A 25,585-nucleotide genomic window follows, 5' to 3' on the forward strand; every position below is an offset into this window, starting at 1 on the left:
TGGGACAGCCCTGTGGGAAAGCCTCGAGGGAAAGCCTCGAGGGAAAACCACAGATCCTTTGATCCACGCGACGGGAAGCGTGACATTGCTGCTACAGCCTGGAAGGAAAGCGCACGTGCATGCCCCCACTCGAGACGAGGCCTGACTCCCCTGGGGAGACTCCAGAAGTACCCAAAGATCCATGTCAGCCCCTGAGAGGAATCCTCGGTTCCGGCCCTGACTCCACACAAGGTTTTTGGCCCCGGTATCGACGGGAGAGGAATCCCGAGAGGCCCCCTAGCAACTCGCATGGGGACTGGCCTCTCCGGAGGCCACCAGGGCGGGTCCCTGAGGTCCCCGTCGTAACTTGAGAACACATGCCGCAACTCGAGAAAATCCAGGAAGTTCTCCCTTCCAGGCGAGATGAGGCCTATTTCCGATGAGGCGTCTGGAGACTAATGACACCTAAACTCTGGAACTTCGAAAGGGTCTTTCACACCCTTGCTGCAACTCAAGAAGTTCACCGCCATACCCGTCTCCACTCGAGAGGAAGCACGATGGTCCCGCCCACATCCAGAGGAGCCCCGTTTCCCCCTCGTAGCTCGAGATGAGGGATCCTTTCCCTGCTTTCAACGGGAAAGAATTCCCGGCATTCCCGTCGCATCTCAAGAGGAGGCACTCTCAACAGGAAAGGCGAGAGGAACTCCATGGTCGTACCACCATTCCAAGAGTCCCCCAGATGTCTCAGTCCATTCCAGAGGAAACTCTTTGCCCTGCACTGGCTCATCTTTCACGCCGAGGATCGACTCACACCACGGTGGCACGTGGGACAGCCCTGTGGGAAAGCCTCGAGGGAAAGCCTCGAGGGAAAACCACAGATCCTTTGATCCACGTGACGGGAAGCGTGATATTGCTGCTACAGCCTGGAAGGAAAGCGCACGTGCATGCCCCCACTCGAGACGAGGCCTGACTCCCCTGGGGAGACTCCAGAAGTACCCAAAGATCCATGTCAGCCCCTGAGAGGAATCCTCGGTTCCGGCCCTGACTCCACTCAAGGTTTTTGGCCCCGGTATCGACGGGAGAGGAATCCCGAGAGGCCCCCTAGCAACTCGCATGGGGACTGGCCTCTCCTGAGGCCACCAGGGCGGGTCCCTGAGTTCCCCGTCGTAACTTAAGAACACCTGCCGCAACTCGAGAAAATCCAGGAAGTTCTCCCTTCCAGGCGAGATGAGGCCTATTTCCGATGAGGCGTCTGGAGACTAATGACACCTAACCTCTGGAACTTTGAAAGGGTCTTTCACACCCTTGCTGCAACTCAAGAAGTTCTCCGCCATACCCGTCTCCACTCGAGAGGAAGCACGATGGTCCCGCCCACATCCAGAGGAGCCCCGTTTTCCCCTCGGTGCTCGAGATGAGGGATCCTTTCCCTGCTTTCAACGGGAAAGAATTCCCGGCGTTCCCGTCGCATCTCAAGAGGAGGCACTCTCAACAGGAAAGGCGAGAGGATCTCCATGGTCGTACCACCATTCCAAGAGTCCCCCAGATGTCTCAGTCCATTCCAGAGGAACCTCTTTGCCCTGCACTGGCTCATCTTTCACGCCGAGGATCGACTCACACCACGGTGGCACGTGGGACAGCCCTGTGGGAAAGAATCGAGGGAAAGCCTCGAGGGAAAACCACAGATCCTTTGATCCACGCGACGGGAAGCGTGACATTGCTGCTACAGCCTGGAAGGAAAGCGCACGTGCATGCCCCCACTCGAGACGAGGTCTGACTCCACTGGGGAGACTCCAGAAGTACCCAAAGATCCATGTCAGCCCCTGAGAGGAATCCTCGGTTCCGGCCCTGACTCCACACAAGGTTTTTGGCCCCGGTATCGACGGGAGAGGAATCCCGAGAGGCCCCCTAGCAACTCGCATGGGGACTGGCCTCTCCGGAGGCCACCAGGGCGGGTCCCTGAGGTCCCCGTCGTAACTCGAGAACACCTGCCGCAACTCGAGAAAATCCAGGAAGTTCTCCCTTCCAGGCGAGATGAGGCCTATTTCCGATGAGGCCTCTGGAGACTAATGACACCAAACCTCTGGAACTTCGAAAGGGTCTTTCACACCCTTGGTGCAACTCAAGAAGTTCACCGCCATACCCGTCTCCACTCGAGAGGAAGCACGATGGTCCCGCCCACATCCAGAGGAGCCCCGTTTCCCCCTCGTAGCTCGAGATGAGGGATCCTTTCCCTGCTTTCAACGGGAAAGAATTCCCGGCGTTCCCGTCGCATCTCAAGAGGAGGCACTCTCAACAGGAAAGGCGAGAGGAACTCCATGGTCGTACCACCATTCCAAGAGTCCCCCAGATGTCTCAGTCCATTTCAGAGGAACCTCTTTGCCCTGCACTGGCTCATCTTTCACGCCGAGGATCGACTCACAACACGGTGGCACGTGGGACAGCCCTGTGGGAAAGCCTCGAGGGAAAGCCTCGAGGGAAAACCACAGATCCTTTGATCCACGCGACGGGAAGCATGACATTGCTGGAACAGCCTGGAAGGAAAGCGCACATGCATGCCCCCACTCGAGACGAGGCCTGACTCCCCTGGGGAGACTCCAGAAGTACCCAAAGATCCATTTCAGCCCCTGAGAAGAATCCTCGGTTCCGGCCCTGACTCCACACAAGCTTTTTGGCCCCGGTATCGACGGGATAGGAATCCCGAGAGACCCCCTAGCAACTCGCATGGGGACTGGCCTCTCCTGAGGCCACCAGGGCGGGTCCCTGAGGTCCCCGTCGTAACTCGAGAACACCTGCCGCAACTCGAGAAAATCCAGGAAGTACTCCCTTCCAGGCGAGATGAGGTCTATTTCCGATGAGGCCTCTGGAGACTAATGACACCAAACCTCTGGAACTTCGAAAGGGTCTTTCACACCCTTGCTGCAAGTCAAGAAGTTCACCGCCATACCCGTCTCCACTCGAGAGGAAGCACGATGGTCCCGCCCACATCCAGAGGAGACCCGTTTCCCCCTCGTAGCTCGAGATGAGGGATCCTTTCCCTGGTTTCAACGGGAAAGAATTCCCGGCGTTCCCGTCGCATCTCAAGAGGAGGCACTCTCAACAGGAAAGGCGGGAGGAACTCCATGGTCGTACCACCATTCCAAGAGTCCCCCAGATGTCTCAGTCCATTCCAGAGGAACCTCTTTGCCCTGCACTGGCTCATCTTTCACGCCGAGAATCGACTCACAACACGGTGGCACGTGGGACAGCCCTGTGGGAAAGCCTCGAGGGAAAGCCTCGAGGAAAAACCACAGATCCTTTGATCCACGCGACGGGAAGCGTGACATTGCTGCTACAGCCTGGAAGGAAAGCGCACGTGCATGCCCCCACTCGAGACGAGGCCTGACTCCCCTGGGGAGACTCCAGAAGTACCCAAAGATCCATGTCAGCCCCTGAGAGGAATCCTCGGTTCCGGCCCTGACTCCACACAAGGTTTTTGGCCCCGGTATCGACGGGAGAGGAATCCCGAGAGGCCCCCTAGCAACTCGCATGGGGACTGGCCTCTCCGGAGGCCACCAGGGCGGGTCCCTGAGGTCCCCGTCGTAATTCGAGAATACCTGCCGCAACTCGAGAATATCCAGGACGTTCTCCCTTCCAGGCGAGATGAGGCCTATTTCCGATGAGGCCTCTGGAGACTAATGACACCAAACCTCTGGAACTTCGAAAGGGTCTTTCACACCCTTGCTGCAACTCAAGAAGTTCACCGCCATACCCGTCTCCACTCGAGAGGAAGCACGATGGTCCCGCCCACATCCAGAGGAGCCCCGTTTCCCCCTCGTAGCTCGAGATGAGGGATCCTTTCCCTGGTTTCAACGGGAAAGAATTCCCGGCGTTCCCGTCGCATCTCAAGAGGAGGCACTCTCAACAGGAAAGGCGAGAGGAACTCCATGGTCGTACCACCATTCCAAGAGTCCCCCAGATGTCTCAGTCCATTCCAGAGGAACCTCTTTGCCCTGCACTGGCTCATCTTTCACGCCGAGGATCGACTCACACCACGGTGGCACGTGGGACAGCCCTGTGGGAAAGCCTCGAGGGAAAACCACAGATCCTTTGATCCACGCGACGGGAAGCGTGACATTGCTGCTACAGCCTGGAAGGAAAGTGCACGTGCATGCCCCCACTCGAGACGAGGCCTGACTCCCCTGGGGAGACTCCAGAAGTACCCAATGATCCATGTCAGCCCCTGAGAGGAATCCTCGGTTCCGGCCCTGACTCCACACAAGGTTTTTGGCCCCGGTATCGACGGGAGAGGAATCCCGAGAGGCCCCCTAGCAACTCGCATGGGGACTGGCCTCTCCTGAGGCCACCAGGGCGGGTCCCTGAGGTCCCCGTCGTAACTCGAGAACACCTGCCGCAACTCGAGAAAATCCAGGAAGTTCTCCCTTCCAGGCGAGATGAGGCCTATTTCCGATGAGGCGTCTGGAGACTAATGACACCTAACCTCTGGAACATCGAAAGGGTCTTTCACACCCTTGCTGCAACTCAAGAAGTTCACCGCCATACCCGTCTCCACTCGAGAGGAAGCACGATGGTCCCGCCCACATCCAGAGGAGCCCCGTTTCCCCCTCGTAGCTCGAGATGAGGGATCCTTTCCCTGCTTTCAACGGGAAAGAATTCCCGGCATTCCCGTCGCATCTCAAGAGGAGGCACTCTCAACAGGAAAGGCGAGAGGAACTCCATGGTCGTACCACCATTCCAAGAGTCCCCCAGATGTCTCAGTCCATTCCAGAGGAAACTCTTTGCCCTGCACTGGCTCATCTTTCACGCCGAGGATCGACTCACACCACGGTGGCACGTGGGACAGCCCTGTGGGAAAGCCTCGAGGGAAAGCCTCGAGGGAAAACCACAGATCCTTTGATCCACGCGACGGGAAGCGTGACATTGCTGCTACAGCCTGGAAGGAAAGCGCACGTGCATGCCCCCACTCGAGACGAGGTCTGACTCCACTGGGGAGACTCCAGAAGTACCCAAAGATCCATGTCAGCCCCTGAGAGGAATCCTCGGTTCCGGCCCTGACTCCACACAAGGTTTTTGGCCCCGGTATCGACGGGAGAGGAATCCCGAGAGGCCCCCTAGCAACTCGCATGGGGACTGGCCTCTCCGGAGGCCACCAGGGCGGGTCCCTGAGGTCCCCGTCGTAACTCGAGAACACCTGCCGCAACTCGAGAAAATCCAGGAAGTTCTCCCTTCCAGGCGAGATGAGGCCTATTTCCGATGAGGCCTCTGGAGACTAATGACACCAAACCTCTTGAACTTCGAAAGGGTCTTTCACACCCTTGGTGCAACTCAAGAAGTTCACCGCCATACCCGTCTCCACTCGAGAGGAAGCACGATGGTCCCGCCCACATCCAGAGGAGCCCCGTTTCCCCCTCGTAGCTCGAGATGAGGGATCCTTTCCCTGCTTTCAACGGGAAAGAATTCCCGGCGTTCCCGTCGCATCTCAAGAGGAGGCACTCTCAACAGGAAAGGCGAGAGGAACTCCATGGTCGTACCACCATTCCAAGAGTCACCCAGATGTCTCAGTCCATTTCAGAGGAACCTCTTTGCCCTGCACTGGCTCATCTTTCACGCCGAGGATCGACTCACAACACGGTGGCACGTGGGACAGCCCTGTGGGAAAGCCTCGAGGGAAAGCCTCGAGGGAAAACCACAGATCCTTTGATCCACGCGACGGGAAGCATGACATTGCTGGAACAGCCTGGAAGGAAAGCGCACATGCATGCCCCCACTCGAGACGAGGCCTGACTCCCCTGGGGAGACTCCAGAAGTACCCAAAGATCCATTTCAGCCCCTGAGAAGAATCCTCGGTTCCGGCCCTGACTCCACACAAGGTTTTTGGCCCCGGTATCGACGGGATAGGAATCCCGAGAGACCCCTTAGCAACTCGCATGGGGACTGGCCTCTCCTGAGGCCACCAGGGCGGGTCCCTGAGGTCCCCGTCGTAACTCGAGAACACCTGCCGCAACTCGAGAAAATCCAGGAAGTTCTCCCTTCCAGGCGAGATGAGGCCTATTTCCGATGAGGCCTCTGGAGACTAATGACACCAAACCTCTGGAACTTCGAAAGGGTCTTTCACACCCTTGCTGCAACTCAAGAAGTTCACCGCCATACCCGTCTCCACTCGAGAGGAAGCACGATGGTCCCGCCCACATCCAGAGGAGCCCCGTTTCCCCCTCGTAGCTCGAGATGAGGGATCCTTTCCCTGGTTTCAACGGGAAAGAATTCCCGGCGTTCCCGTCGCATCTCAAGAGGAGGCACTCTCAACAGGAAAGGCGGGAGGAACTCCATGGTCGTACCACCATTCCAAGAGTCCCCCAGATGTCTCAGTCCATTCCAGAGGAACCTCTTTGCCCTGCACTGGCTCATCTTTCACGCCGAGGATCGACTCACAACACGGTGGCACGTGGGACAGCCCTGTGGGAAAGCCTCGAGGGAAAGCCTCGAGGAAAAACCACAGATCCTTTGATCCACGCGACGGGAAGCGTGACATTGCTGCTACAGCCTGGAAGGAAAGCGCACGTGCATGCCCCCACTCGAGACGAGGCCTGACTCCCCTGGGGAGACTCCAGAAGTACCCAAAGATCCATGTCAGCCCCTGAGAGGAATCCTCGGTTCCGGCCCTGACTCCACACAAGGTTTTTGGCCCCGGTATCGACGGGAGAGGAATCCCGAGAGGCCCCCTAGCAACTCGCATGGGGACTGGCCTCTCCGGAGGCCACCAGGGCGGGTCCCTGAGGTCCCCGTCGTAATTCGAGAACACCTGCCGCAACTCGAGAAAATCCAGGAAGTTCTCCCTTCCAGGCGAGATGAGGCCTATTTCCGATGAGGCCTCTGGAGACTAATGACACCAAACCTCTGGAACTTCGAAAGGGTCTTTCACACCCTTGCTGCAACTCAAGAAGTTCACCGCCATACCCGTCTCCACTCGAGAGGAAGCACGATGGTCCCGCCCACATCCAGAGGAGCCCCGTTTCCCCCTCGTAGCTCGAGATGAGGGATCCTTTCCCTGGTTTCAACGGGAAAGAATTCCCGGCGTTCCCGTCGCATCTCAAGAGGAGGCACTCTCAACAGGAAAGGCGAGAGGAACTCCATGGTCGTACCACCATTCCAAGAGTCCCCCAGATGTCTCAGTCCATTCCAGAGGAACCTCTTTGCCCTGCACTGGCTCATCTTTCACGCCGAGGATCGACTCACAACACGGTGGCACGTGGGACAGCCCTGTGGGAAAGCCTCGAGGGAAAGCCTCGAGGGAAAACCACAGATCCTTTGATCCACTCGACGGGAAGCGTGACATTGCTGCTACAGTCTGGAAGGAAAGCGCACGTGCATGCCCCCACTCGAGACGAGGCCTGACTCCCCTGGGGAGACTCCAGAAGTACCCAAAGATCCATGTCAGCCCCTGAGAGGAATCCTCGGTTCCGGCCCTGACTCCACACAAGCTTTTTGGCCCTGGTATCGATGGGAGAGGAATCCCGAGAGGCCCCCTAGCAACTCGCATGGGGACTGGCCTCTCCTGAGGCCACCAGGGCGGGTCCCTGAGGTCCCCGTCGTAACTCGAGAACACCTGCCGCAACTCGAGAAAATCCAGGAAGTTCTCCCTTCCAGGCGAGATGAGGCCTATTTCCGATGAGGCCTCTGGAGACTAATGACACCAAACCTCTGGAACTTCGAAAGGGTCTTTCACACCCTTGCTGCAACTCAAGAATTTCACCGCCATACCCGTCTCCACTCGAGAGGAAGCACGATGGTCCCGCCCACATCCAGAGGAGCCCCGTTTCCCCCTCGTAGCTCGAGATGAGGGATCCTTTCCCTGCTTTCAACGGGAAAGTATTCCCGGCGTTCCCGTCGGATCTCAAGAGGAGGCACTCTCAACAGGAAAGGCGAGAGGAACTCCATGGTCGTACCACCATTCCAAGAGTCCCCCAGATGTCTCAGTCCATTCCAGAGGAACCTCTTTGCCCTGCACTGGCTCATCTTTCACGCCGAGGATCGACTCACAACACGGTGGCACGTGGGACAGCCCTGTGGGAAAGCCTCGAGGGAAAGCCTCGAGGGAAAACCACAGATCCTTTGATCCACGCGACGGGAAGCGTGACATTGCTGCTACAGCCTGTAAGGAAAGCGCACGTGCATGCCCCCACTCGAGACGAGGCCTGACTCCCCTGGGGAGACTCCAGAAGTACCAAAAGATCCATGTCAGCCCCTGAGAGGAATCCTCGGTTCCGGCCCTGACTCCATACAAGGTTTTTGGCCCCGGTATCGACGGGAGAGGAATCCCGAGAGGCCCCCTAACAACTCGCATGGGGACTGGCCTCTCCTGAGGCCACCAGGGCGGGTCCCTGAGGTCCCCGTCGTAACTCGAGAACACCTGCCGCAACTCGAGAAAATCCAGGAAGTTCTCCCTTCCAGGCGAGATGAGGCCTATTTCCGATGAGGCCTCTGGAGACTAATGACACCTAACCTCTGGAACTTCGAAAGGGTCTTTCACACCCTTGCTGCAACTCAAGAAGTTCACCGCCATACCCGTCTCCACTAGAGAGGAAGCACGATGGTCCCGCCCACATCCAGAGGAGCCCCGTTTCCCCCTAGTAGCTTGAGATGAGGGATCCTTTCCCTGCTTTCAACGGGAAAGAATTGCCGGCGTTCCCATCGCAACTCAAGAGGAGGAACTCTCAACAGGAAAGGCGAGAGGAACTCCATGGTCGTACCACCATTCCAAGAGTCCCCCAGATGTCTCAGTCCATTCCAGAGGAACCTCTTTGCCCTGCACTGGCTCATCTTTCACGCCGAGGATCGACTCACACCACGGTGGCACGTGGGACAGCCCTGTGGGAAAGCCTCGAGGGAAAACCACAGATCCTTTGATCCACGCGACGGGAAGCGTGACATTGCTGCTACAGCCTGGAAGGAAAGCGCACGTGCATGCCCCCACTCGAGACGAGGCCTGACTCCCCTGGGGAGACTCCAGAAGTACCCAAAGATCCATGTCAGCCCCTGAGAGGAATCCTCGGTTCCGGCCCTGACTCCACACAAGGTTTTTGGCCCCGGTATCGACGGGAGAGGAATCCCGAGAGGCCCCCTAGCAACTCGCATGGGGACTGGCCTCTCCTGAGGCCACCAGGGCGGGTCCCTGAGGTCCCCGTCGTAACTCGAGAACACCTGCCGCAACTCGAGAAAATCCAGGAAGTTCTCCCTTCCAGGCGAGATGAGGCCTATTTCCGATGAGGCGTCTGGAGACTAATGACACCTAACCTCTGGAACTTCGAAAGGGTCTTTCACACCCTTGCTGCAACTCAAGAAGTTCACCGCCATACCCGTCTCCACTCGAGAGGAAGCACGATGGTCCCGCCCACATCCAGAGGAGCCCCGTTTCCCCCTCGTAGCTCGAGATGAGGGATCCTTTCCCTGCTTTCAACGGGAAAGAATTCCCGGCGTTCCCGTCGCATCTCAAGAGGAGGCACTCTCAACAGGAAAGGCGAGAGGAACTCCATGGTCGTACCACCATTCCAAGAGTCCCCCAGATGTCTCAGTCCATTCCAGAGGGACCTCTTTGCCCTGCACTGGCTCATCTTTCACGCCGAGGATCGACTCACAACACGGTGGCACGTGGGACAGCCCTGTGGGAAAGCCTCGAGGGAAAGCCTCGAGGGAAAACCACAGATCCTTTGATCCACGCGACGGGAAGCGTGACATTGCTGCTACAGCCTGGAAGGAAAGCGCACGTGCATGCCCCCACTTGAGACGAGGCCTGACTCCCCTGGGGAGACTCCAGAAGTACCCAAAGATCCATGTCAGCCCCTGAGAGGAATCCTCGGTTCCGGCCCTGACTCCACACAAGCTTTTTGGCTCCGGTATCGACGGGAGAGGAATCCCGAGAGGCCCCCTAGCAACTCGCATGGGGACTGACCTCTCCTGAGGCCACCAGGGCGGGTCCCTGAGGTCCCCGTCGTAACTCGAGAACACCTGCCGCAACTCGAGAAAATCCAGGAAGTTCTCCCTTCCAGGCGAGATGAGGCCTATTTCCGATGAGGCCTCTGGAGACTAATGACACCAAACCTCTGGAACTTCGAAAGGGTCTTTCACACCCTTGCTGCAACTCAAGAAGTTCACCGCCATACCCGTCTCCACTCGAGAGGAAGCACGATGGTCCCGCCCACATCCAGAGGAGCCCCGTTTCCCCCTCGTAGCTCGAGATGAGGGATCCTTTCCCTGGTTTCAACGGGAAAGAATTCCCGGCGTTCCCGTCGCATCTCAAGAGGAGGCACTCTCAACAGGAAAGGCGAGAGGAACTCCATGGTCGTACCACCATTCCAAGAGTCCCCCAGATGTCTCAGTCCATTCCAGAGGAACCTCTTTGCCCTGCACTGGCTCATCTTTCACGCCGAGGATCGACTCACAACACGGTGGCACGTGGGACAGCCCTGTGGGAAAGCCTCGAGGGAAAGCCTCGAGGGAAAACCACAGATCCTTTGATCCACGCGACGGGAAGCGTGACATTGCTGCTACAGTCTGGAAGGAAAGCGCACGTGCATGCCCCCACTCGAGACGAGGCCTGACTCCCCTGGGGAGACTCCAGAAGTACCCAAAGATCCATGTCAGCCCCTGAGAGGAATCCTCGGTTCCGGCCCTGACTCCACACAAGCTTTTTGGCCCTGGTATCGATGGGAGAGGAATCCCGAGAGGCCCCCTAGCAACTCGCATGGGGACTGGCCTCTCCTGAGGCCACCAGGGCGGGTCCCTGAGGTCCCCGTCGTAACTCGAGAACACCTGCCGCAACTCGAGAAAATCCAGGAAGTTCTCCCTTCCAGGCGAGATGAGGCCTATTTCCGATGAGGCCTCTGGAGACTAATGACACCAAACCTCTGGAACTTCGAAAGGGTCTTTCACACCCTTGCTGCAACTCAAGAATTTCACCGCCATACCCGTCTCCACTCGAGAGGAAGCACGATGGTCCCGCCCACATCCAGAGGAGCCCCGTTTCCCCCTCGTAGCTCGAGATGAGGGATCCTTTCCCTGCTTTCAACGGGAAAGTATTCCCGGCGTTCCCGTCGGATCTCAAGAGGAGGCACTCTCAACAGGAAAGGCGAGAGGAACTCCATGGTCGTACCACCATTCCAAGAGTCCCCCAGATGTCTCAGTCCATTCCAGAGGAACCTCTTTGCCCTGCACTGGCTCATCTTTCACGCCGAGGATCGACTCACAACACGGTGGCACGTGGGACAGCCCTGTGGGAAAGCCTCGAGGGAAAGCCTCGAGGGAAAACCACAGATCCTTTGATCCACGCGACGGGAAGCGTGACATTGCTGCTACAGCCTGTAAGGAAAGCGCACGTGCATGCCCCCACTCGAGACGAGGCCTGACTCCCCTGGGGAGACTCCAGAAGTACCAAAAGATCCATGTCAGCCCCTGAGAGGAATCCTCGGTTCCGGCCCTGACTCCATACAAGGTTTTTGGCCCCGGTATCGACGGGAGAGGAATCCCGAGAGGCCCCCTAACAACTCGCATGGGGACTGGCCTCTCCTGAGGCCACCAGGGCGGGTCCCTGAGGTCCCCGTCGTAACTCGAGAACACCTGCCGCAACTCGAGAAAATCCAGGAAGTTCTCCCTTCCAGGCGAGATGAGGCCTATTTCCGATGAGGCCTCTGGAGACTAATGACACCTAACCTCTGGAACTTCGAAAGGGTCTTTCACACCCTTGCTGCAACTCAAGAAGTTCACCGCCATACCCGTCTCCACTAGAGAGGAAGCACGATGGTCCCGCCCACATCCAGAGGAGCCCCGTTTCCCCCTAGTAGCTTGAGATGAGGGATCCTTTCCCTGCTTTCAACGGGAAAGAATTGCCGGCGTTCCCATCGCAACTCAAGAGGAGGAACTCTCAACAGGAAAGGCGAGAGGAACTCCATGGTCGTACCACCATTCCAAGAGTCCCCCAGATGTCTCAGTCCATTCCAGAGGAACCTCTTTGCCCTGCACTGGCTCATCTTTCACGCCGAGGATCGACTCACACCACGGTGGCACGTGGGACAGCCCTGTGGGAAAGCCTCGAGGGAAAACCACAGATCCTTTTATCCACGCGACGGGAAGCGTGACATTGCTGCTACAGCCTGGAAGGAAAGCGCACGTGCATGCCCCCACTCGAGACGAGGCCTGACTCCCCTGGGGAGACTCCAGAAGTACCCAAAGATCCATGTCAGCCCCTGAGAGGAATCCTCGGTTCCGGCCCTGACTCCACACAAGGTTTTTGGCCCCGGTATCGACGGGAGAGGAATCCCGAGAGGCCCCCTAGCAACTCGCATGGGGACTGGCCTCTCCTGAGGCCACCAGGGCGGGTCCCTGAGGTCCCCGTCGTAACTCGAGAACACCTGCCGCAACTCGAGAAAATCCAGGAAGTTCTCCCTTCCAGGCGAGATGAGGCCTATTTCCGATGAGGCGTCTGGAGACTAATGACACCTAACCTCTGGAACTTCGAAAGGGTCTTTCACACCCTTGCTGCAACTCAAGAAGTTCACCGCCATACCCGTCTCCACTCGAGAGGAAGCACGATGGTCCCGCCCACATCCAGAGGAGCCCCGTTTCCCCCTCATAGCTCGAGATGAGGGATCCTTTCCCTGCTTTCAACGGGAAAGAATTCCCGGCGTTCCCGTCGCATCTCAAGAGGAGGCACTCTCAACAGGAAAGGCGAGAGGAACTCCATGGTCGTACCACCATTCCAAGAGTCCCCCAGATGTCTCAGTCCATTCCAGAGGGACCTCTTTGCCCTGCACTGGCTCATCTTTCACGCCGAGGATCGACTCACAACACGGTGGCACGTGGGACAGCCCTGTGGGAAAGCCTCGAGGGAAAGCCTCGAGGGAAAACCACAGATCCTTTGATCCACGCGACGGGAAGCGTGACATTGCTGCTACAGCCTGGAAGGAAAGCGCACGTGCATGCCCCCACTTGAGACGAGGCCTGACTCCCCTGGGGAGACTCCAGAAGTACCCAAAGATCCATGTCAGCCCCTGAGAGGAATCCTCGGTTCCGGCCCTGACTCCACACAAGCTTTTTGGCTCCGGTATCGACGGGAGAGGAATCCCGAGAGGCCCCCTAGCAACTCGCATGGGGACTGACCTCTCCTGAGGCCACCAGGGCGGGTCCCTGAGGTCCCCGTCGTAACTCGAGAACACCTGCCGCAACTCGAGAAAATCCAGGAAGTTCTCCCTTCCAGGCGAGATGAGGCCTATTTCCGATGAGGCGTCTGGAGACTAATGACACCTAACCTCTGGAACTTCGAATGGGTCTTTCACACCCTTGCTGCAACTCAAGAAGTTCACCGCCATACCCGTCTCCACTCGAGAGGAAGCACGATGGTCCCGCCCACATCCAGAGGAGCCCCGTTTCCCCCTCGTAGCTCGAGATGAGGGATCCTTTCCCTGCTTTCAACGGGAAAGAATTCCCGGCGTTCCCGTCGCATCTCAAGAGGAGGCACTCTCAACAGGAAAGGCGAGAGGAACTCCATGGTCGTACCACCATTCCAAGAGTCCCCCAGATGTCTCAGTCCATTCCAGAGGAACCTCTTTGCCCTGCACTGGCTCATCTTTCACGCCGAGGATCGACTCACACCACGGTGGCACGTGGGACAGCCCTGTGGGAAAGCCTCGAGGGAAAACCACAGATCCTTTGATCCACGCGACGGGAAGCGTGACATTGCTGCTACAGCCTGGAAGGAAAGCGCACGTGCATGCCCCCACTCGAGACGAGGCCTGACTCCCCTGGGGAGACTCCAGAAGTACCCAAAGATCCATGTCAGCCCCTGAGAGGAATCCTCGGTTCCGGCCCTGACTCCACACAAGGTTTTTGGCCCCGGTATCGACGGGAGAGGAATCCCGAGAGGCCCCCTAGCAACTCGCATGGGGACTGGCCTCTCCTGAGGCCACCAGGGCGGGTCCCTGAGGTCCCCTTCGTAACTCGAAAACACCTGCCGCAACTCGAGAAAACCCAGGAAGTTCTCCCTTCCAGGCGAGATGAGGCCTATTTCCGATGAGGCGTCTGGAGACTAATGACACCTAACCTCTGGAACTTCGAAAGGGTCTTTCACACCCTTGCTGCAACTCAAGAAGTTCACCGCCATACCCGTCTCCACTCGAGAGGAAGCACGATGGTCCCGCCCACATCCAGAGGAGCCCCGTTTCCCCCTCGTAGCTCGAGATGAGGGATCCTTTTCCTGCTTTCAACGGGAAAGAATTCCCGGCGTTCCCGTCGCATCTCAAGAGGAGGCACTCTCAACAGGAAAGGCGAGAGGAACTCCATGGTCGTACCACCATTCCAAGAGTCCCCCAGATGTCTCAGTCCATTCCAGAGGAACCTCTTTGCCCTGCACTGGCTAATCTTTCACGCCGAGGATCGACTCACAACACGGTGGCACGTGGGACAGCCCTGTGGGAAAGCCTCGAGGGAAAGCCTCGAGGGAAAACCACAGATCCTTTGATCCACGCGACGGGAAGCGTGACATTGCTGCTACTGCCTGGAAGGAAAGCGCACGTGCATGCCCCCACTCGAGACGAGGCCTGACTCCACTGGGGAGACTCCAGAAGTACCCAAAGATCCATGTCAGCCCCTGAGAGGAATCCTCGGTTCCGGCCCTGACTCCACACAAGGTTTTTGGCCCCGGTATCGACGGGAGAGTAATCCCGAGAGGCCCCCTAGCAACTCGCATGGGGACTGGCCTCTCCTGAGGCCACCAGGGCGGGTCCCTGAGGTCCCCGTCGTAACTCGAGAACACCTGCCGCAACTCGAGAAAATCCAGGAAGTTCTCCCTTCCAGGCGAGATGAGGCCTATTTCCGATGAGGCCTCTGGAGACTAATGACACCAAACCTCTGGAACTTCGAAAGGGTCTTTCACACCCTTGCTGCAACTCAAGAAGTTCACCGCCATACCCGTCTCCACTCGAGAGGAAGCACGATGGTCCCGCCCACATCCAGAGGAGCCCCGTTTTCCCCTCGGTGCTCGAGATGAGGGATCCTTTCCCTGGTTTCAACGGGAAAGAATTCCCGGCGTTCCCGTCGCATCTCAAGAGGAGGCACTCTCAACAGGAAAGGCGAGAGGAACTCCATGGTCGTACCACCATTCCAAGAGTCCCCCAGATGTCTCAGTCCATTCCAGAGGAACCTCTTTGCCCTGCACTGGCTCATCTTTCACGCCGAGGATCGACTCACAAAACGGTGGCACGTGGGACAGCCCTGTGGGAAAGCCTCGAGGGAAAGCCTCGAGGGAAAACCACAGATCCTTTGATCCACGCGACGGGAAGCGTGACATTGCTGCTACAGGCTGGAAGGAAAGCGCACGTGCATGCCCCCACTCGATACGAGGCCTGACTCCCCTGGGGAGACTCCAGAAGTACCCAAAGATCCATGTCAGCCCCTGAGAGGAATCCTCGGTTCCGGCCCTGACTGCACACAAGGTTTTTGGCCCCGGTATCGACGGGAGAGGAATCCCGAGAGGCCCCCTAGCAACTCGCATGGGGACTGGCCTCTCCTGAGGCCACCAGGGCGGGTCCCTGAGGTCCCCGTCGTAACTCGAGAACACCTGCCGCAACTCGAGAAAATCCAGGAAGTTCTCCCTTCCAGGCGAGATGAGGCCTATTTCCGATGAGGCCTCTGGAGACTAATGACACCTAACCTCTGGAACTTCGAAAGGGTCTTTCACACCCTTGCTGCAACTCAAGAAGTTCACCGCCATACCCGTCTCCACTCGAGAGGAAGCACGATGGTCCCGCCCACATCCAGAGGAGCCCCGTTTCCCCCTCGTAGCTCGAGATGAGGGATCCTTTCCCTGCTTTCAACGGGAAAGTATTCCCGGCGTTCCCGTCGCATCTCAAGAGGAGGCACTCTCAACAGGAAAGGCGAGAGGAACTCCATGGTCGTACCACCATTCCAAGAGTCCCCCAGATGTCTCAGTCCATTCCAGAGGAACCTCTTTGCCCTGCACTGGCTCATCTTTCAAGCCGAGGATCGGCTCACAACACGGTGGCACGTGGGACAGCCCTGTGGGAAAGCCTCGAGGGAAAGCCTCGAGGGAAAACCACAGATCCTTTGATCCACGCGACGGGAAGCGTGACATTGCTGCTACAGCCTGGAAGGAAAGCGCACGTGCATGCCCCCACTCGAGACGAGGCCTGACTCCCCTGGGGAGACTCCAGAAGTACCCAAAGATCCATGTCAGCCCCTGAGAGGAATCCTCGGTTCCGGCCCTGACTCCACACAAGCTTTTTGGCCCCGGTATCGACGGGAGAGGAATCCCGAGAGGCCCCCTAGCAACTCGCATGGGGACTGGCCTCTCCTGAGGCCACCAGGGCGGGTCCCTGAGGTCCCCGTCGTAACTCGAGAACACCTGCCGCAACTCGAGAAAATCCAGGAAGTTCTCCCTTCCAGGCGAGATGAGGCCTATTTCCGATGAGGCGTCTGGAGACTAATGACACCTAACCTCTGGAACTTCGAAAGGGTCTTTCACACCCTTGCTGCAACTCAAGAAGTTCACCGCCATACCCGTCTCCGCTCGAGAGAAAGCACGATGGTCCCGCCCACATCCAGAGGAGCCCCGTTTCCCCCTCGTAGCTCGAGATGAGGGATCCTTTCCCTGCTTTCAACGGGAAAATATTCCCGGCGTTCCCGTCGCATCTCAAGAGGAGGCACTCTCAACAGGAAAGGCGAGAGGAACTCCATGGTCGTACCACCATTCCAAGAGTCCCCCAGATGTCTCAGTCCATTCCAGAGGAACCTCTTTGCCCTGCACTGGCTCATCTTTCACGCCGAGGATCGACTCACACCACGGTGGCACGTGGGACAGCCCTGTGGGAAAGCCTCGAGGGAAAACCACAGATCATTTGATCCACGCGACAGGTAGCGTGACATTGCTGCTACAGCCTGGAAGGAAAGCGCACGTGCATGCCCCCACTCGAGACGAGGCCTGACTCCCCTGGGGAGACTCCAGAAGTACCCAAAGATCCATGTCAGCCCCTGAGAGGAATCCTCGGTTCCGGCCCTGACTCCACACAAGGTTTTTGGCCCCGGTATCGACGGGAGAGGAATCCCGAGAGGCCCCCTAGCAACTCGCATAGGGACTGGCCTCTCCTGAGGCCACCAGGGCGGGTCCCTGATGTCCCCGTCGTAACTCGAGAACACCTGCCGCAACTCGAGAAAATCCAGGAAGTTCTCCCTTCCAGGCGAGATGAGGCCTATTTCCGATGAGGCGTCTGGAGACTAATGACACCTTACCTCTGGAACTTCGAAAGGGTCTTTCACAGCCTTGCTGCAACTCAAGAAGTTCACCACCATACCCTGCCGGAAGCCAGTGTGAGGAATCCCGCCCGTGACAAGGTCATGAGGAAGGAAGCTGACATACGCAAGGCGTGCTCAGACTTCAGGGACCCCTCTGGATATTCCTAAGCATGTACCCCAGCAAAAATCTGCCGGCTTTTGTGCTCTGCTTTTCCACTTTTCTGATATTCTCTGGAAAAAAGTCAATTCAGGGTTTTAGTCTTCTGCATTTGAAAGGGATGTTTCAGTTAAACCCCTCTGATAGCTCTCTAGTCTGCCTAACAGGTTCCCCAGACCTCTTACAGCTTGTGAATTGCTTACAGCCCCCCAACCGCGAGAGGCACAAAGCTTACAGCTTGTGAATTGCTTACAGCCCCCCAACCGCGGGAGGCACAAAGCTTAAAAGCATCTTAAAGATACAGAGCCTTTTCTAAAGAGTTAAAAATTATATTGGTAGAGGGTTTTCACTGTTGACTCAAGGATTGCTGCCAGACCTCCTTATTCTTTATCTTTTAGGCACCTGGAAGGATGTTAATGTAAGCAGGATGTAGAAAAAGATACATAGTAGTTTTGATGTTAGCAACACTAGACTTTTGAGTTAATTGCTTCTCTTTTGCTATAAATCACTGCACTCCCTCTACTTGTTATAAGTTGCTGTATCCTTGCTGTCTAAGAATGTAACTTTCTTTAGTGCTTTCCGAGAGTGGCACCAGACCTTGGGAAGATCAACACAAATAAGTCTTGTGGTTGACAAACCCTTATCAGAAAAAAGGCTGTAAAATGTTAATTGGCCCTTTTGGTTGGAAGATGATGTAAATTACCTAAGACTTGTGTATACAATTAGGTATGCAGAGAGAAAAGCCTGGTTTTGATAAGAGTCTGGACTGCTAACGCTGCATAACTTTGTGTTACCCATTGATCTCCATGTTTTATCAAAAGTATAAAAGGCCTTCTGAACAATAAAGGACGGGACCAGATTCTCAGACCAGTTTCTCGGACTAGTCTCGGCCTGGTTTCTTGGGAATCTGGCTCCCCCCCTGTCTCTCTCTCTCTCTCTTTTTCTCTCCCTTTTATTCCCTCTGCTCTTTACTTTAATTTCAGGCTGAATTTCCATCTGGGGCGCGGAGGCTCGCCAGGTCTACTTATTTGCCCTGGTTATTAAGATCCGCGAGAAAGGGAGCTTAAGGCGAGGCACCCTTAGATATTCAAGCGGGCACCGGTGGCCCAACGTAGATGGTGCAAATTCCTTGTCTGGAATTTTATTGGTCTTCCGCGTAAACCAAGCTATTCAGCCCTCTTTCTCCACTTAATCTTCCTACTGCACTACAGTTTCTTAATCTAATCTTATATTAATAAATAAACAAGTCTTTCCACGCCAACGCCGTCCACCCTTCGAATTCCCTGGATCCACCGGGGCTGGACCCCGGCAAGTGGCGCCCGGAACAGGCTATTCGAAGGTAGGTTCCTCGGAGCAAAAGCTCCCCCCGGAGCACTCTCTGTAGCTCCCCCCGGAGCACTCTCTGTTGCTCCCCCCGGAGCACTCTCTGTTGCTCCCCCCCGGAGTGACTTAATCACTCCCCCCGGAGTACTTTCGGGTACTCCCCCAGTGTTGAGTGTTCGGGACGGCTAGGACCCCACTCAGGGTGCCGCGGATCCCCCTGTAGGATAGACAGGGTGAGGAGGAGTGGGAAGTGTTCAAGGGTTTAAGAGAAACCTGGTGCTCTAGAGGTTGAAAAGAAACCTGCTATCTTAGGGTTGAAAACAAAACCCCCCTCGCCAAAGGTAAAACCTTTTTGTTGAGGTAGACTTTTCTATAAGACTTAATTTTCTGACATGGGTAACAGTGAATCAAAAGAAAGACAGCTTTTTACAGGAGTAATCTTGCAGTTACTAACTAAACGAGGAATTAAAGTTAAAAAATCCAATATTCATTCATTTTTTTCCTTTGTACAAGAACAGTGTCCCTGGTTTCCAGAAGAAGGCACTGTTAACTTAGACACCTGGGAGAGAGTAGGAAAACAACTAAAAACTTACCATGCTGAACATGGCTCACAAAAGGTGCCTACTGACGCCTTTTCCTTATGGAATATAATTAGGGACGCTCTAGACCCTGCCCCTGAATCTGAAAAGGTACATCTTAAAGAGGAAAGTGCAGAGAAAAAGGTATCTATCGAAGAGGAGAGTGATGAAAAGGAGGCTACACCTAACTATCGGCAGTTGAGTCAAATGATAGCTGCAATGACTGCCCAAGAAAAGGTAATAGATAGAGATGACAAAAAAGAGCAGCTTTCAGATGAGGAAGATTTGGAAGAGGAAGTAAGTCAAGATCATTCTGATGAGGACTGGTCTTTATTAAATAAAGATGCTCCAAGGAGTTTAAGAGAAACTTCTCCAATTAGATTATCTGCTCCAAAGAGCTTAATAAAAACTTCCCCAACCAGACCACCTGCTTCCACAAATTCAAGAGAAATTTCCTTAATTAAGCCTTCTGCTTCCAGAGGCTCAAGACAAATGTCCCCCATCAGATTATATGCACCTGAGAGTTTAAGGCCAGATTCCCCAGATAAAACATCCGTAAGACCTAAACACAGAACGGATAAAAAATTCCCAAAGTACGAAGAAAGTGACATAGGACACCCCTTGCCCCCCCCTCCCTATAAGGGTGAGGGGCCTCCACTAGAAGCTCCCCGAAGAAGAGTTTTCTCTATCCCAGATGATGAACTTGATCCCCACCTTGAGGCTTGTTTCCCCATAATATTTGGTGGAAGTGGTGGGAGAACAGCCCCCCACTGGGAACCCATTCCAATGAAAATGATTAAAGAACTCAAACAGGCTTGTGCTTTGTATGGGCCTAAAGCCCCGTACACTGTATCATTGGTGGAAGCTTTAGCGGGCAGATGGATGACACCCCATGACTGGAAGACAGTCGCTAAAGCTTGTCTGTCTGGAGGTCAATATGTACTTTGGAGAACTGAATATGAAGATCTAGCCCAAAAACAGGCTGATGCTAACCAAAAATATGGCCCAAGATATATTATAAAAAATATGTTGGCAGGGACTAATGATTTTGGAACACTTAGAGATCAAATGGGATTAGATAAAACCACTTTAGATCAAGTAACCGCCTGCGCCCTTGGGGCTTGGCGTTTGTTGCCTGAAGGGAAAGAATCTACCTCTTCCTTCTCAAATGTTAAACAAAAACCAGAAGAGCCATATGAAGACTTTATATCAAGACTTGCAGAGGCAGTCAACAGAGTAATTTCCAACACTGAGGCAGCTAGTATATTGATAAAACAACTGGCATTTGAAAATGCTAATTCTACCTGCCAGGCCATTTTACGTCCTATTAAAAAAACTGGGGAAATAATAGATTATATCAGGCAATGTGCAGATGTAGGACCAGCGATGATGCAGGGCGTTGCCATAGCTGCAGCCATAAAGGGAAATTCTTACCAGCAGGCAGTACAGTCCTTTTTTACAAATAGAAATAACCCGTCAAAGAGTCATTCCAGTAGTCCAGGCCAGAATATTGGTTTATCCAAGGCCTGCTTCTCTTGCGGACGGGAAGGGCACCTTATGCGAGCTTGTCCCCAAAAAGCAGCCGGTTCTTCTCTGCCGAATTCTCCCTCCCCGGCTGTGCCTACTAATCTCCCTAGATCTCTCTGCCCTCGTTGTCAAAAAGGATATCACTGGGCAAAAGAATGTAGGTCACAATTCCATAGAAATGGAGCCTTTTTGGGCCCCGACCAGCAGTCGGGAAACGGATTGAGGGGCCAGCCTCAGGCCCCGACAACAATTGGGGCAGCCTCACTGAACCCATTCATTCCCTTCGTCCCATCGCAGAACTCATCAGAGCAACCCCAGGCAGCGCAGGACTGGACCTCAGTTCCACCACCTCAGCAATATTAACACCAGATAGCCCCACTGTAAAAATACCTACAGGAGTTAAAGGCCCATTACCAACAGGTTTAGTAGGAATTATACTAGGCAGAAGTTCCTTAGCTATGCAAGGTCTCACAATCATCCCTGGAGTAATTGACTCAGATTATACAGGAGAAATCCAGATAATGATTTCACCCCCAACTAAAACTTTCCAAATACATCAGGGACAAAGAATAGCCCAACTTTTGCTTTTGCCTTACCACACTGCAATTGGGCGCACAGCTACTCAAAATGAAAGGCAGGATAAAGGATTTGGGTCTAGTGATATGGTTTTTTGGATAACAGAAATTACTCAGAAACGTCCTATGAAGACTATCCTGATTAATGGCAAGTCTATTGTGGGGTTATTAGACACAGGAGCAGATGTTTCTTGCATTTCAGGAAAAGACTGGCCCAGCTCCTGGCCCACACATACTACTGAAAATAACTTGGTGGGGATAGGAAGAGCCCCCACAATAGCCAAAAGTGCAAAAATTTTAGATTGGCAATTTGAGGATACCCGTGGAACTTTCCAACCTTATGTCGTTCCTTCGCTCCCCCTTACCCTGTGGGGGAGGGACGTGCTATCTCAAATGGGAGTGTTACTTTTTAGCCCTGATGATAAAGTGACCTCTCAGATGTTGCAGATGGGCTATGATCCATCAAAAGGATTGGGTAAACAACAGACAGGAATAATTGAGCCAATTTGCCCAACTCCTCGCAAGCTACGTGCTGGATTGGGATATCCAAATTTATAATTGAGGCCATTGTTTTTGCTGCCGACCCCATCACATGGAAATCTCAAGATCCGGTGTGGGTAGAACAGTGGCCTCTGCATAAGGAAAAATTATTGGCAGCTAAAGCATTAATCTTTGAACAATTAGAATTGGGACATATTGAGCCCTCCAATAGCCCCTGGAACACTCCTATTTTTGTCATTAAGAAAAAATCTGGTAAATGGCGACTTTTACAGGATTTGAGAGCTATTAATGCCACCATGGAGGACATGGGGGCCTTACAGCCTGGGCTCCCTTCCCCAGTAGCCGTTCCAGAGGGATATAATATAATTGTTATTGATTTACAAGATTGTTTTTTCACTATTCCCTTAAATCCTGAGGATAAAAAGCGATTTGCCTTTAGTCTGCCATCAGAAAATCTTAAACAGCCTTATTTACGGTTTCAGTGGAAGGTTCTGCCTCAGGGAATGAAAAATAGCCCTACTTTATGCCAAAAATTTGTTAATGCCGCTCTAGAAGATAGTAGGGCTAAATATGAACACGTGTATATGATTCACTATATGGATGATATTTTAATAGCTCATCCTGATAGAGTTCACCTGCAGACTGTGCTCCAGGACCTGACCCAGGCATTGACAGACAGAGGCCTAAAAATTGCCCCAGAAAAAATTCAAATCAATCCGCCCATAACTTACTTAGGAAGAGTCATAAATTCGGAAACGGTGACTCATACCCCGCTGCAATTGAGAAAAGACCATCTTATTACTTTAAATGATTATCAAAAACTCTTAGGTGATATTAATTGGATTAGACCATATTTAAAATTAACCACTGCCGAATTAAAACCTCTTTTTAACACTTTACGCGGGGATCCTGATCCAACCTCAAAAAGACAATTAACAGCTGAGGCTCAAGAAGCCCTAGGCAAAGTAGAAGCAGCCTTATCAAATAGCTATGTAAAAAGAATTGATTTGACGATGACGTGGCAGTTCCTTTGCCTAGCTACTCCAACGGCGCCTACGGGAGTTCTGTGGCAACGCGGCCCTTTAGAATGGATCCATCTTCCTACCCAAGCTAAAAAAGTCGTGGCTTCTTATCCTGGTTTAATTGCCACATTAATGCTAAAAGGAAGGAAGCGGAGCATTGAATTGTTTGGTAAAGAGCCATCAGAGATTGTAATTCCATATAATAAGGAGCAGCTTGATGCTCTTTTAATGTTTGATGAAGACTGGCAGATTGCCATAGGGAATTACTGTGGTCAAATTTTGCATCATTTACCCTCGCATGTTTTACTAAATTTTATGTCTAACCATCCAGTTATTTTTCCTGTCCGGTGTAAACAGTTCCCTATTTCAGATGCTCAGGTAGTCTTTACTGATGGATCGGCTAACGGTAGAGCCTCTATAGTCACAAGAGATCATCAAAAACTTTTGGAAACACAAGAAACTTCAGCTCAAAGGGCTGAAATCACAGCTGTTATTGAGGCCTTTGTTATGTTTGCGGAGAAAGAATTTAACCTTTATTCTGACTCTCAGTATGTGGTCAGGCTGTTTCCACACATTGAGACTGCAGTTTTGCCTGAAAACAAAACTGCTATCTTCCATTTGTTAACTAAACTGCAGCAGCAAATATGGAAAAGAAATCGGGCGTTCTTTATCGGCCACATTCGGGCTCATTCCGGCCTGCCTGGCCCTTTAAATGCTCTCAATGAATTGGCAGATTCGTTAACCAGGATTTCAGTGGCTTCTGTTTTTGAAGAAGCTCGAGCTTCTCACTCACTTCATCACCAAAATGCCACTGCCTTACGATACCAGTTTCAAATTCCTCGAGAATCTGCCCGAGAGATTGTTCGTTCTTGTTCACATTGTCCTACTACCGTGAATGCTTTGCCTCTGGGAGTTAACCCTCGCGGTCTCAAACCTAATGCACTCTGGCAAATGGATGTAACCCATGTCTCTTCATTTGGAAAACTGTCTTTTGTTCATGTAACTGTAGATACCTTCTCTCATGTTATTATTGCCACTGCTCGTACAGGGGAAGCAGTTAAAGATGTAATACAACATCTTTTTACATGCTTTTCCTATCTGGGCTTGCCAAAAGCTTTAAAAACTGATAATGCTCCTGCTTACACTTCTAAATCTTTTCAGCAATTCTGTACAAGATTTCAAATTAAACATAACACCGGCATCCCTTATAACCCACAAGGACAAGCCATTGTGGAAAGAGCACATCAAACACTGAAAATCCATATTCAAAAACTAAAAGAAGGGGAATTTAAATATAGTTCCCCCCATCAGATTTTGCAACATGCTCTTTTCGTAATAAATAACTTAAATGCTGATTCATCCGGAAACACTGCAATGCTTCGCCATTGGTGCCCAGAGCAATTGAATGCAAAACCATTAGTAAAATGGAGGGACCTTCTTTCCGGACAATGGAAAGGTCCTGACCCCTTATTAACCAATGGGCGAGGGTATGCTTGTGTTTTTCCACAGGACGCGGACGCTCCGATTTGGGTTCCAGACAGACTAATTCGCCATGTCTCAGCTCCCCGGATACCAGAATCCCCCGCCACCGCGATCTCTAAAAAGGAAGAAACTCCCTCTTCCCCCGCTCCCTCCGCCAGCACGGGAAACGCCGCTGACCCCAGGACAGCTGACATTGGAGATCCCGGATAGGCGCGGATCGGAGCCACCCACTGGACAGATGTCACGACTTCAGATACAGGATATTGCACCCCCTGATTTTTTGCCTCGCAGGAATCCATTAGGACGCCCAGCTCAGTCAACCCAACAAGCCTCCTTGCCCACCTGGGGACAGATTAAAGCTCTCTGTCGCCAGGCACAGGGGATAGCTACCCTACAGGGATCGTCAGTCTCTCCTGAAAAGGTGTTTATTGCCATGCTTGCCTTGCTCTCTTGCCAGGTAAGCGCTGCTCCCATTCCAACCAAATATTGGGCGTTTCTCCCGGATCCTCCAACTTTCCAAGTTGTTACTTGGAACAGTGACCCCATACGAGTTAGTACAGACCAGCCTCGCCTTTTGGGAGGATCTTATACTTCCTATACAAAAGACCAATACCCTATTAATTTCAATTATACCTTTAAAGGACTAGCAGATGATTTTCCTGTCTGCTTTAATTTTCCTCCTGGCCTTACAGGAGACTTCTTTACCAAGACAGGATGCATTGGAGCCTCCACAAAAGCAGTTATGACAGATTCCCCAACCTCTAAATTTGCATCTATAGGGGATCGGTCTGCTTGGATATTACGAGCCCGTATGCCTGGGGTCCTTGGCCCCTATAAGTCTTTGTCTCTCAAAACTCCATCAGAATATCCAAATTGTGATGATGTTGCTCCCTCAGATGTTATTTGGAAAACTATAGATGATCATTCAGGATATCCGATTTGGAAATCTTGTATTTATAATTCGAGAGTAGATTACAATATGCCGGGAGGAAGAAATTGTGCGATTCAGGACTGGAGCAACCCAAATCCAGGTCAAGACCCTGAGTCTGACGATGACTTTATCAATAGATTGGATAATTGGAAAGAATATTCAATTTCTTGGCCGTTAGTTGCCACCAGACGGCATCATAACCAATTTGTTCCCCCTAT

Source organism: Capricornis sumatraensis, chromosome 18 (genome assembly GCF_032405125.1).
Source record: "Capricornis sumatraensis isolate serow.1 chromosome 18, serow.2, whole genome shotgun sequence".
In the NCBI taxonomy this organism is placed as follows: Eukaryota; Metazoa; Chordata; class Mammalia; order Artiodactyla; family Bovidae; genus Capricornis; species Capricornis sumatraensis.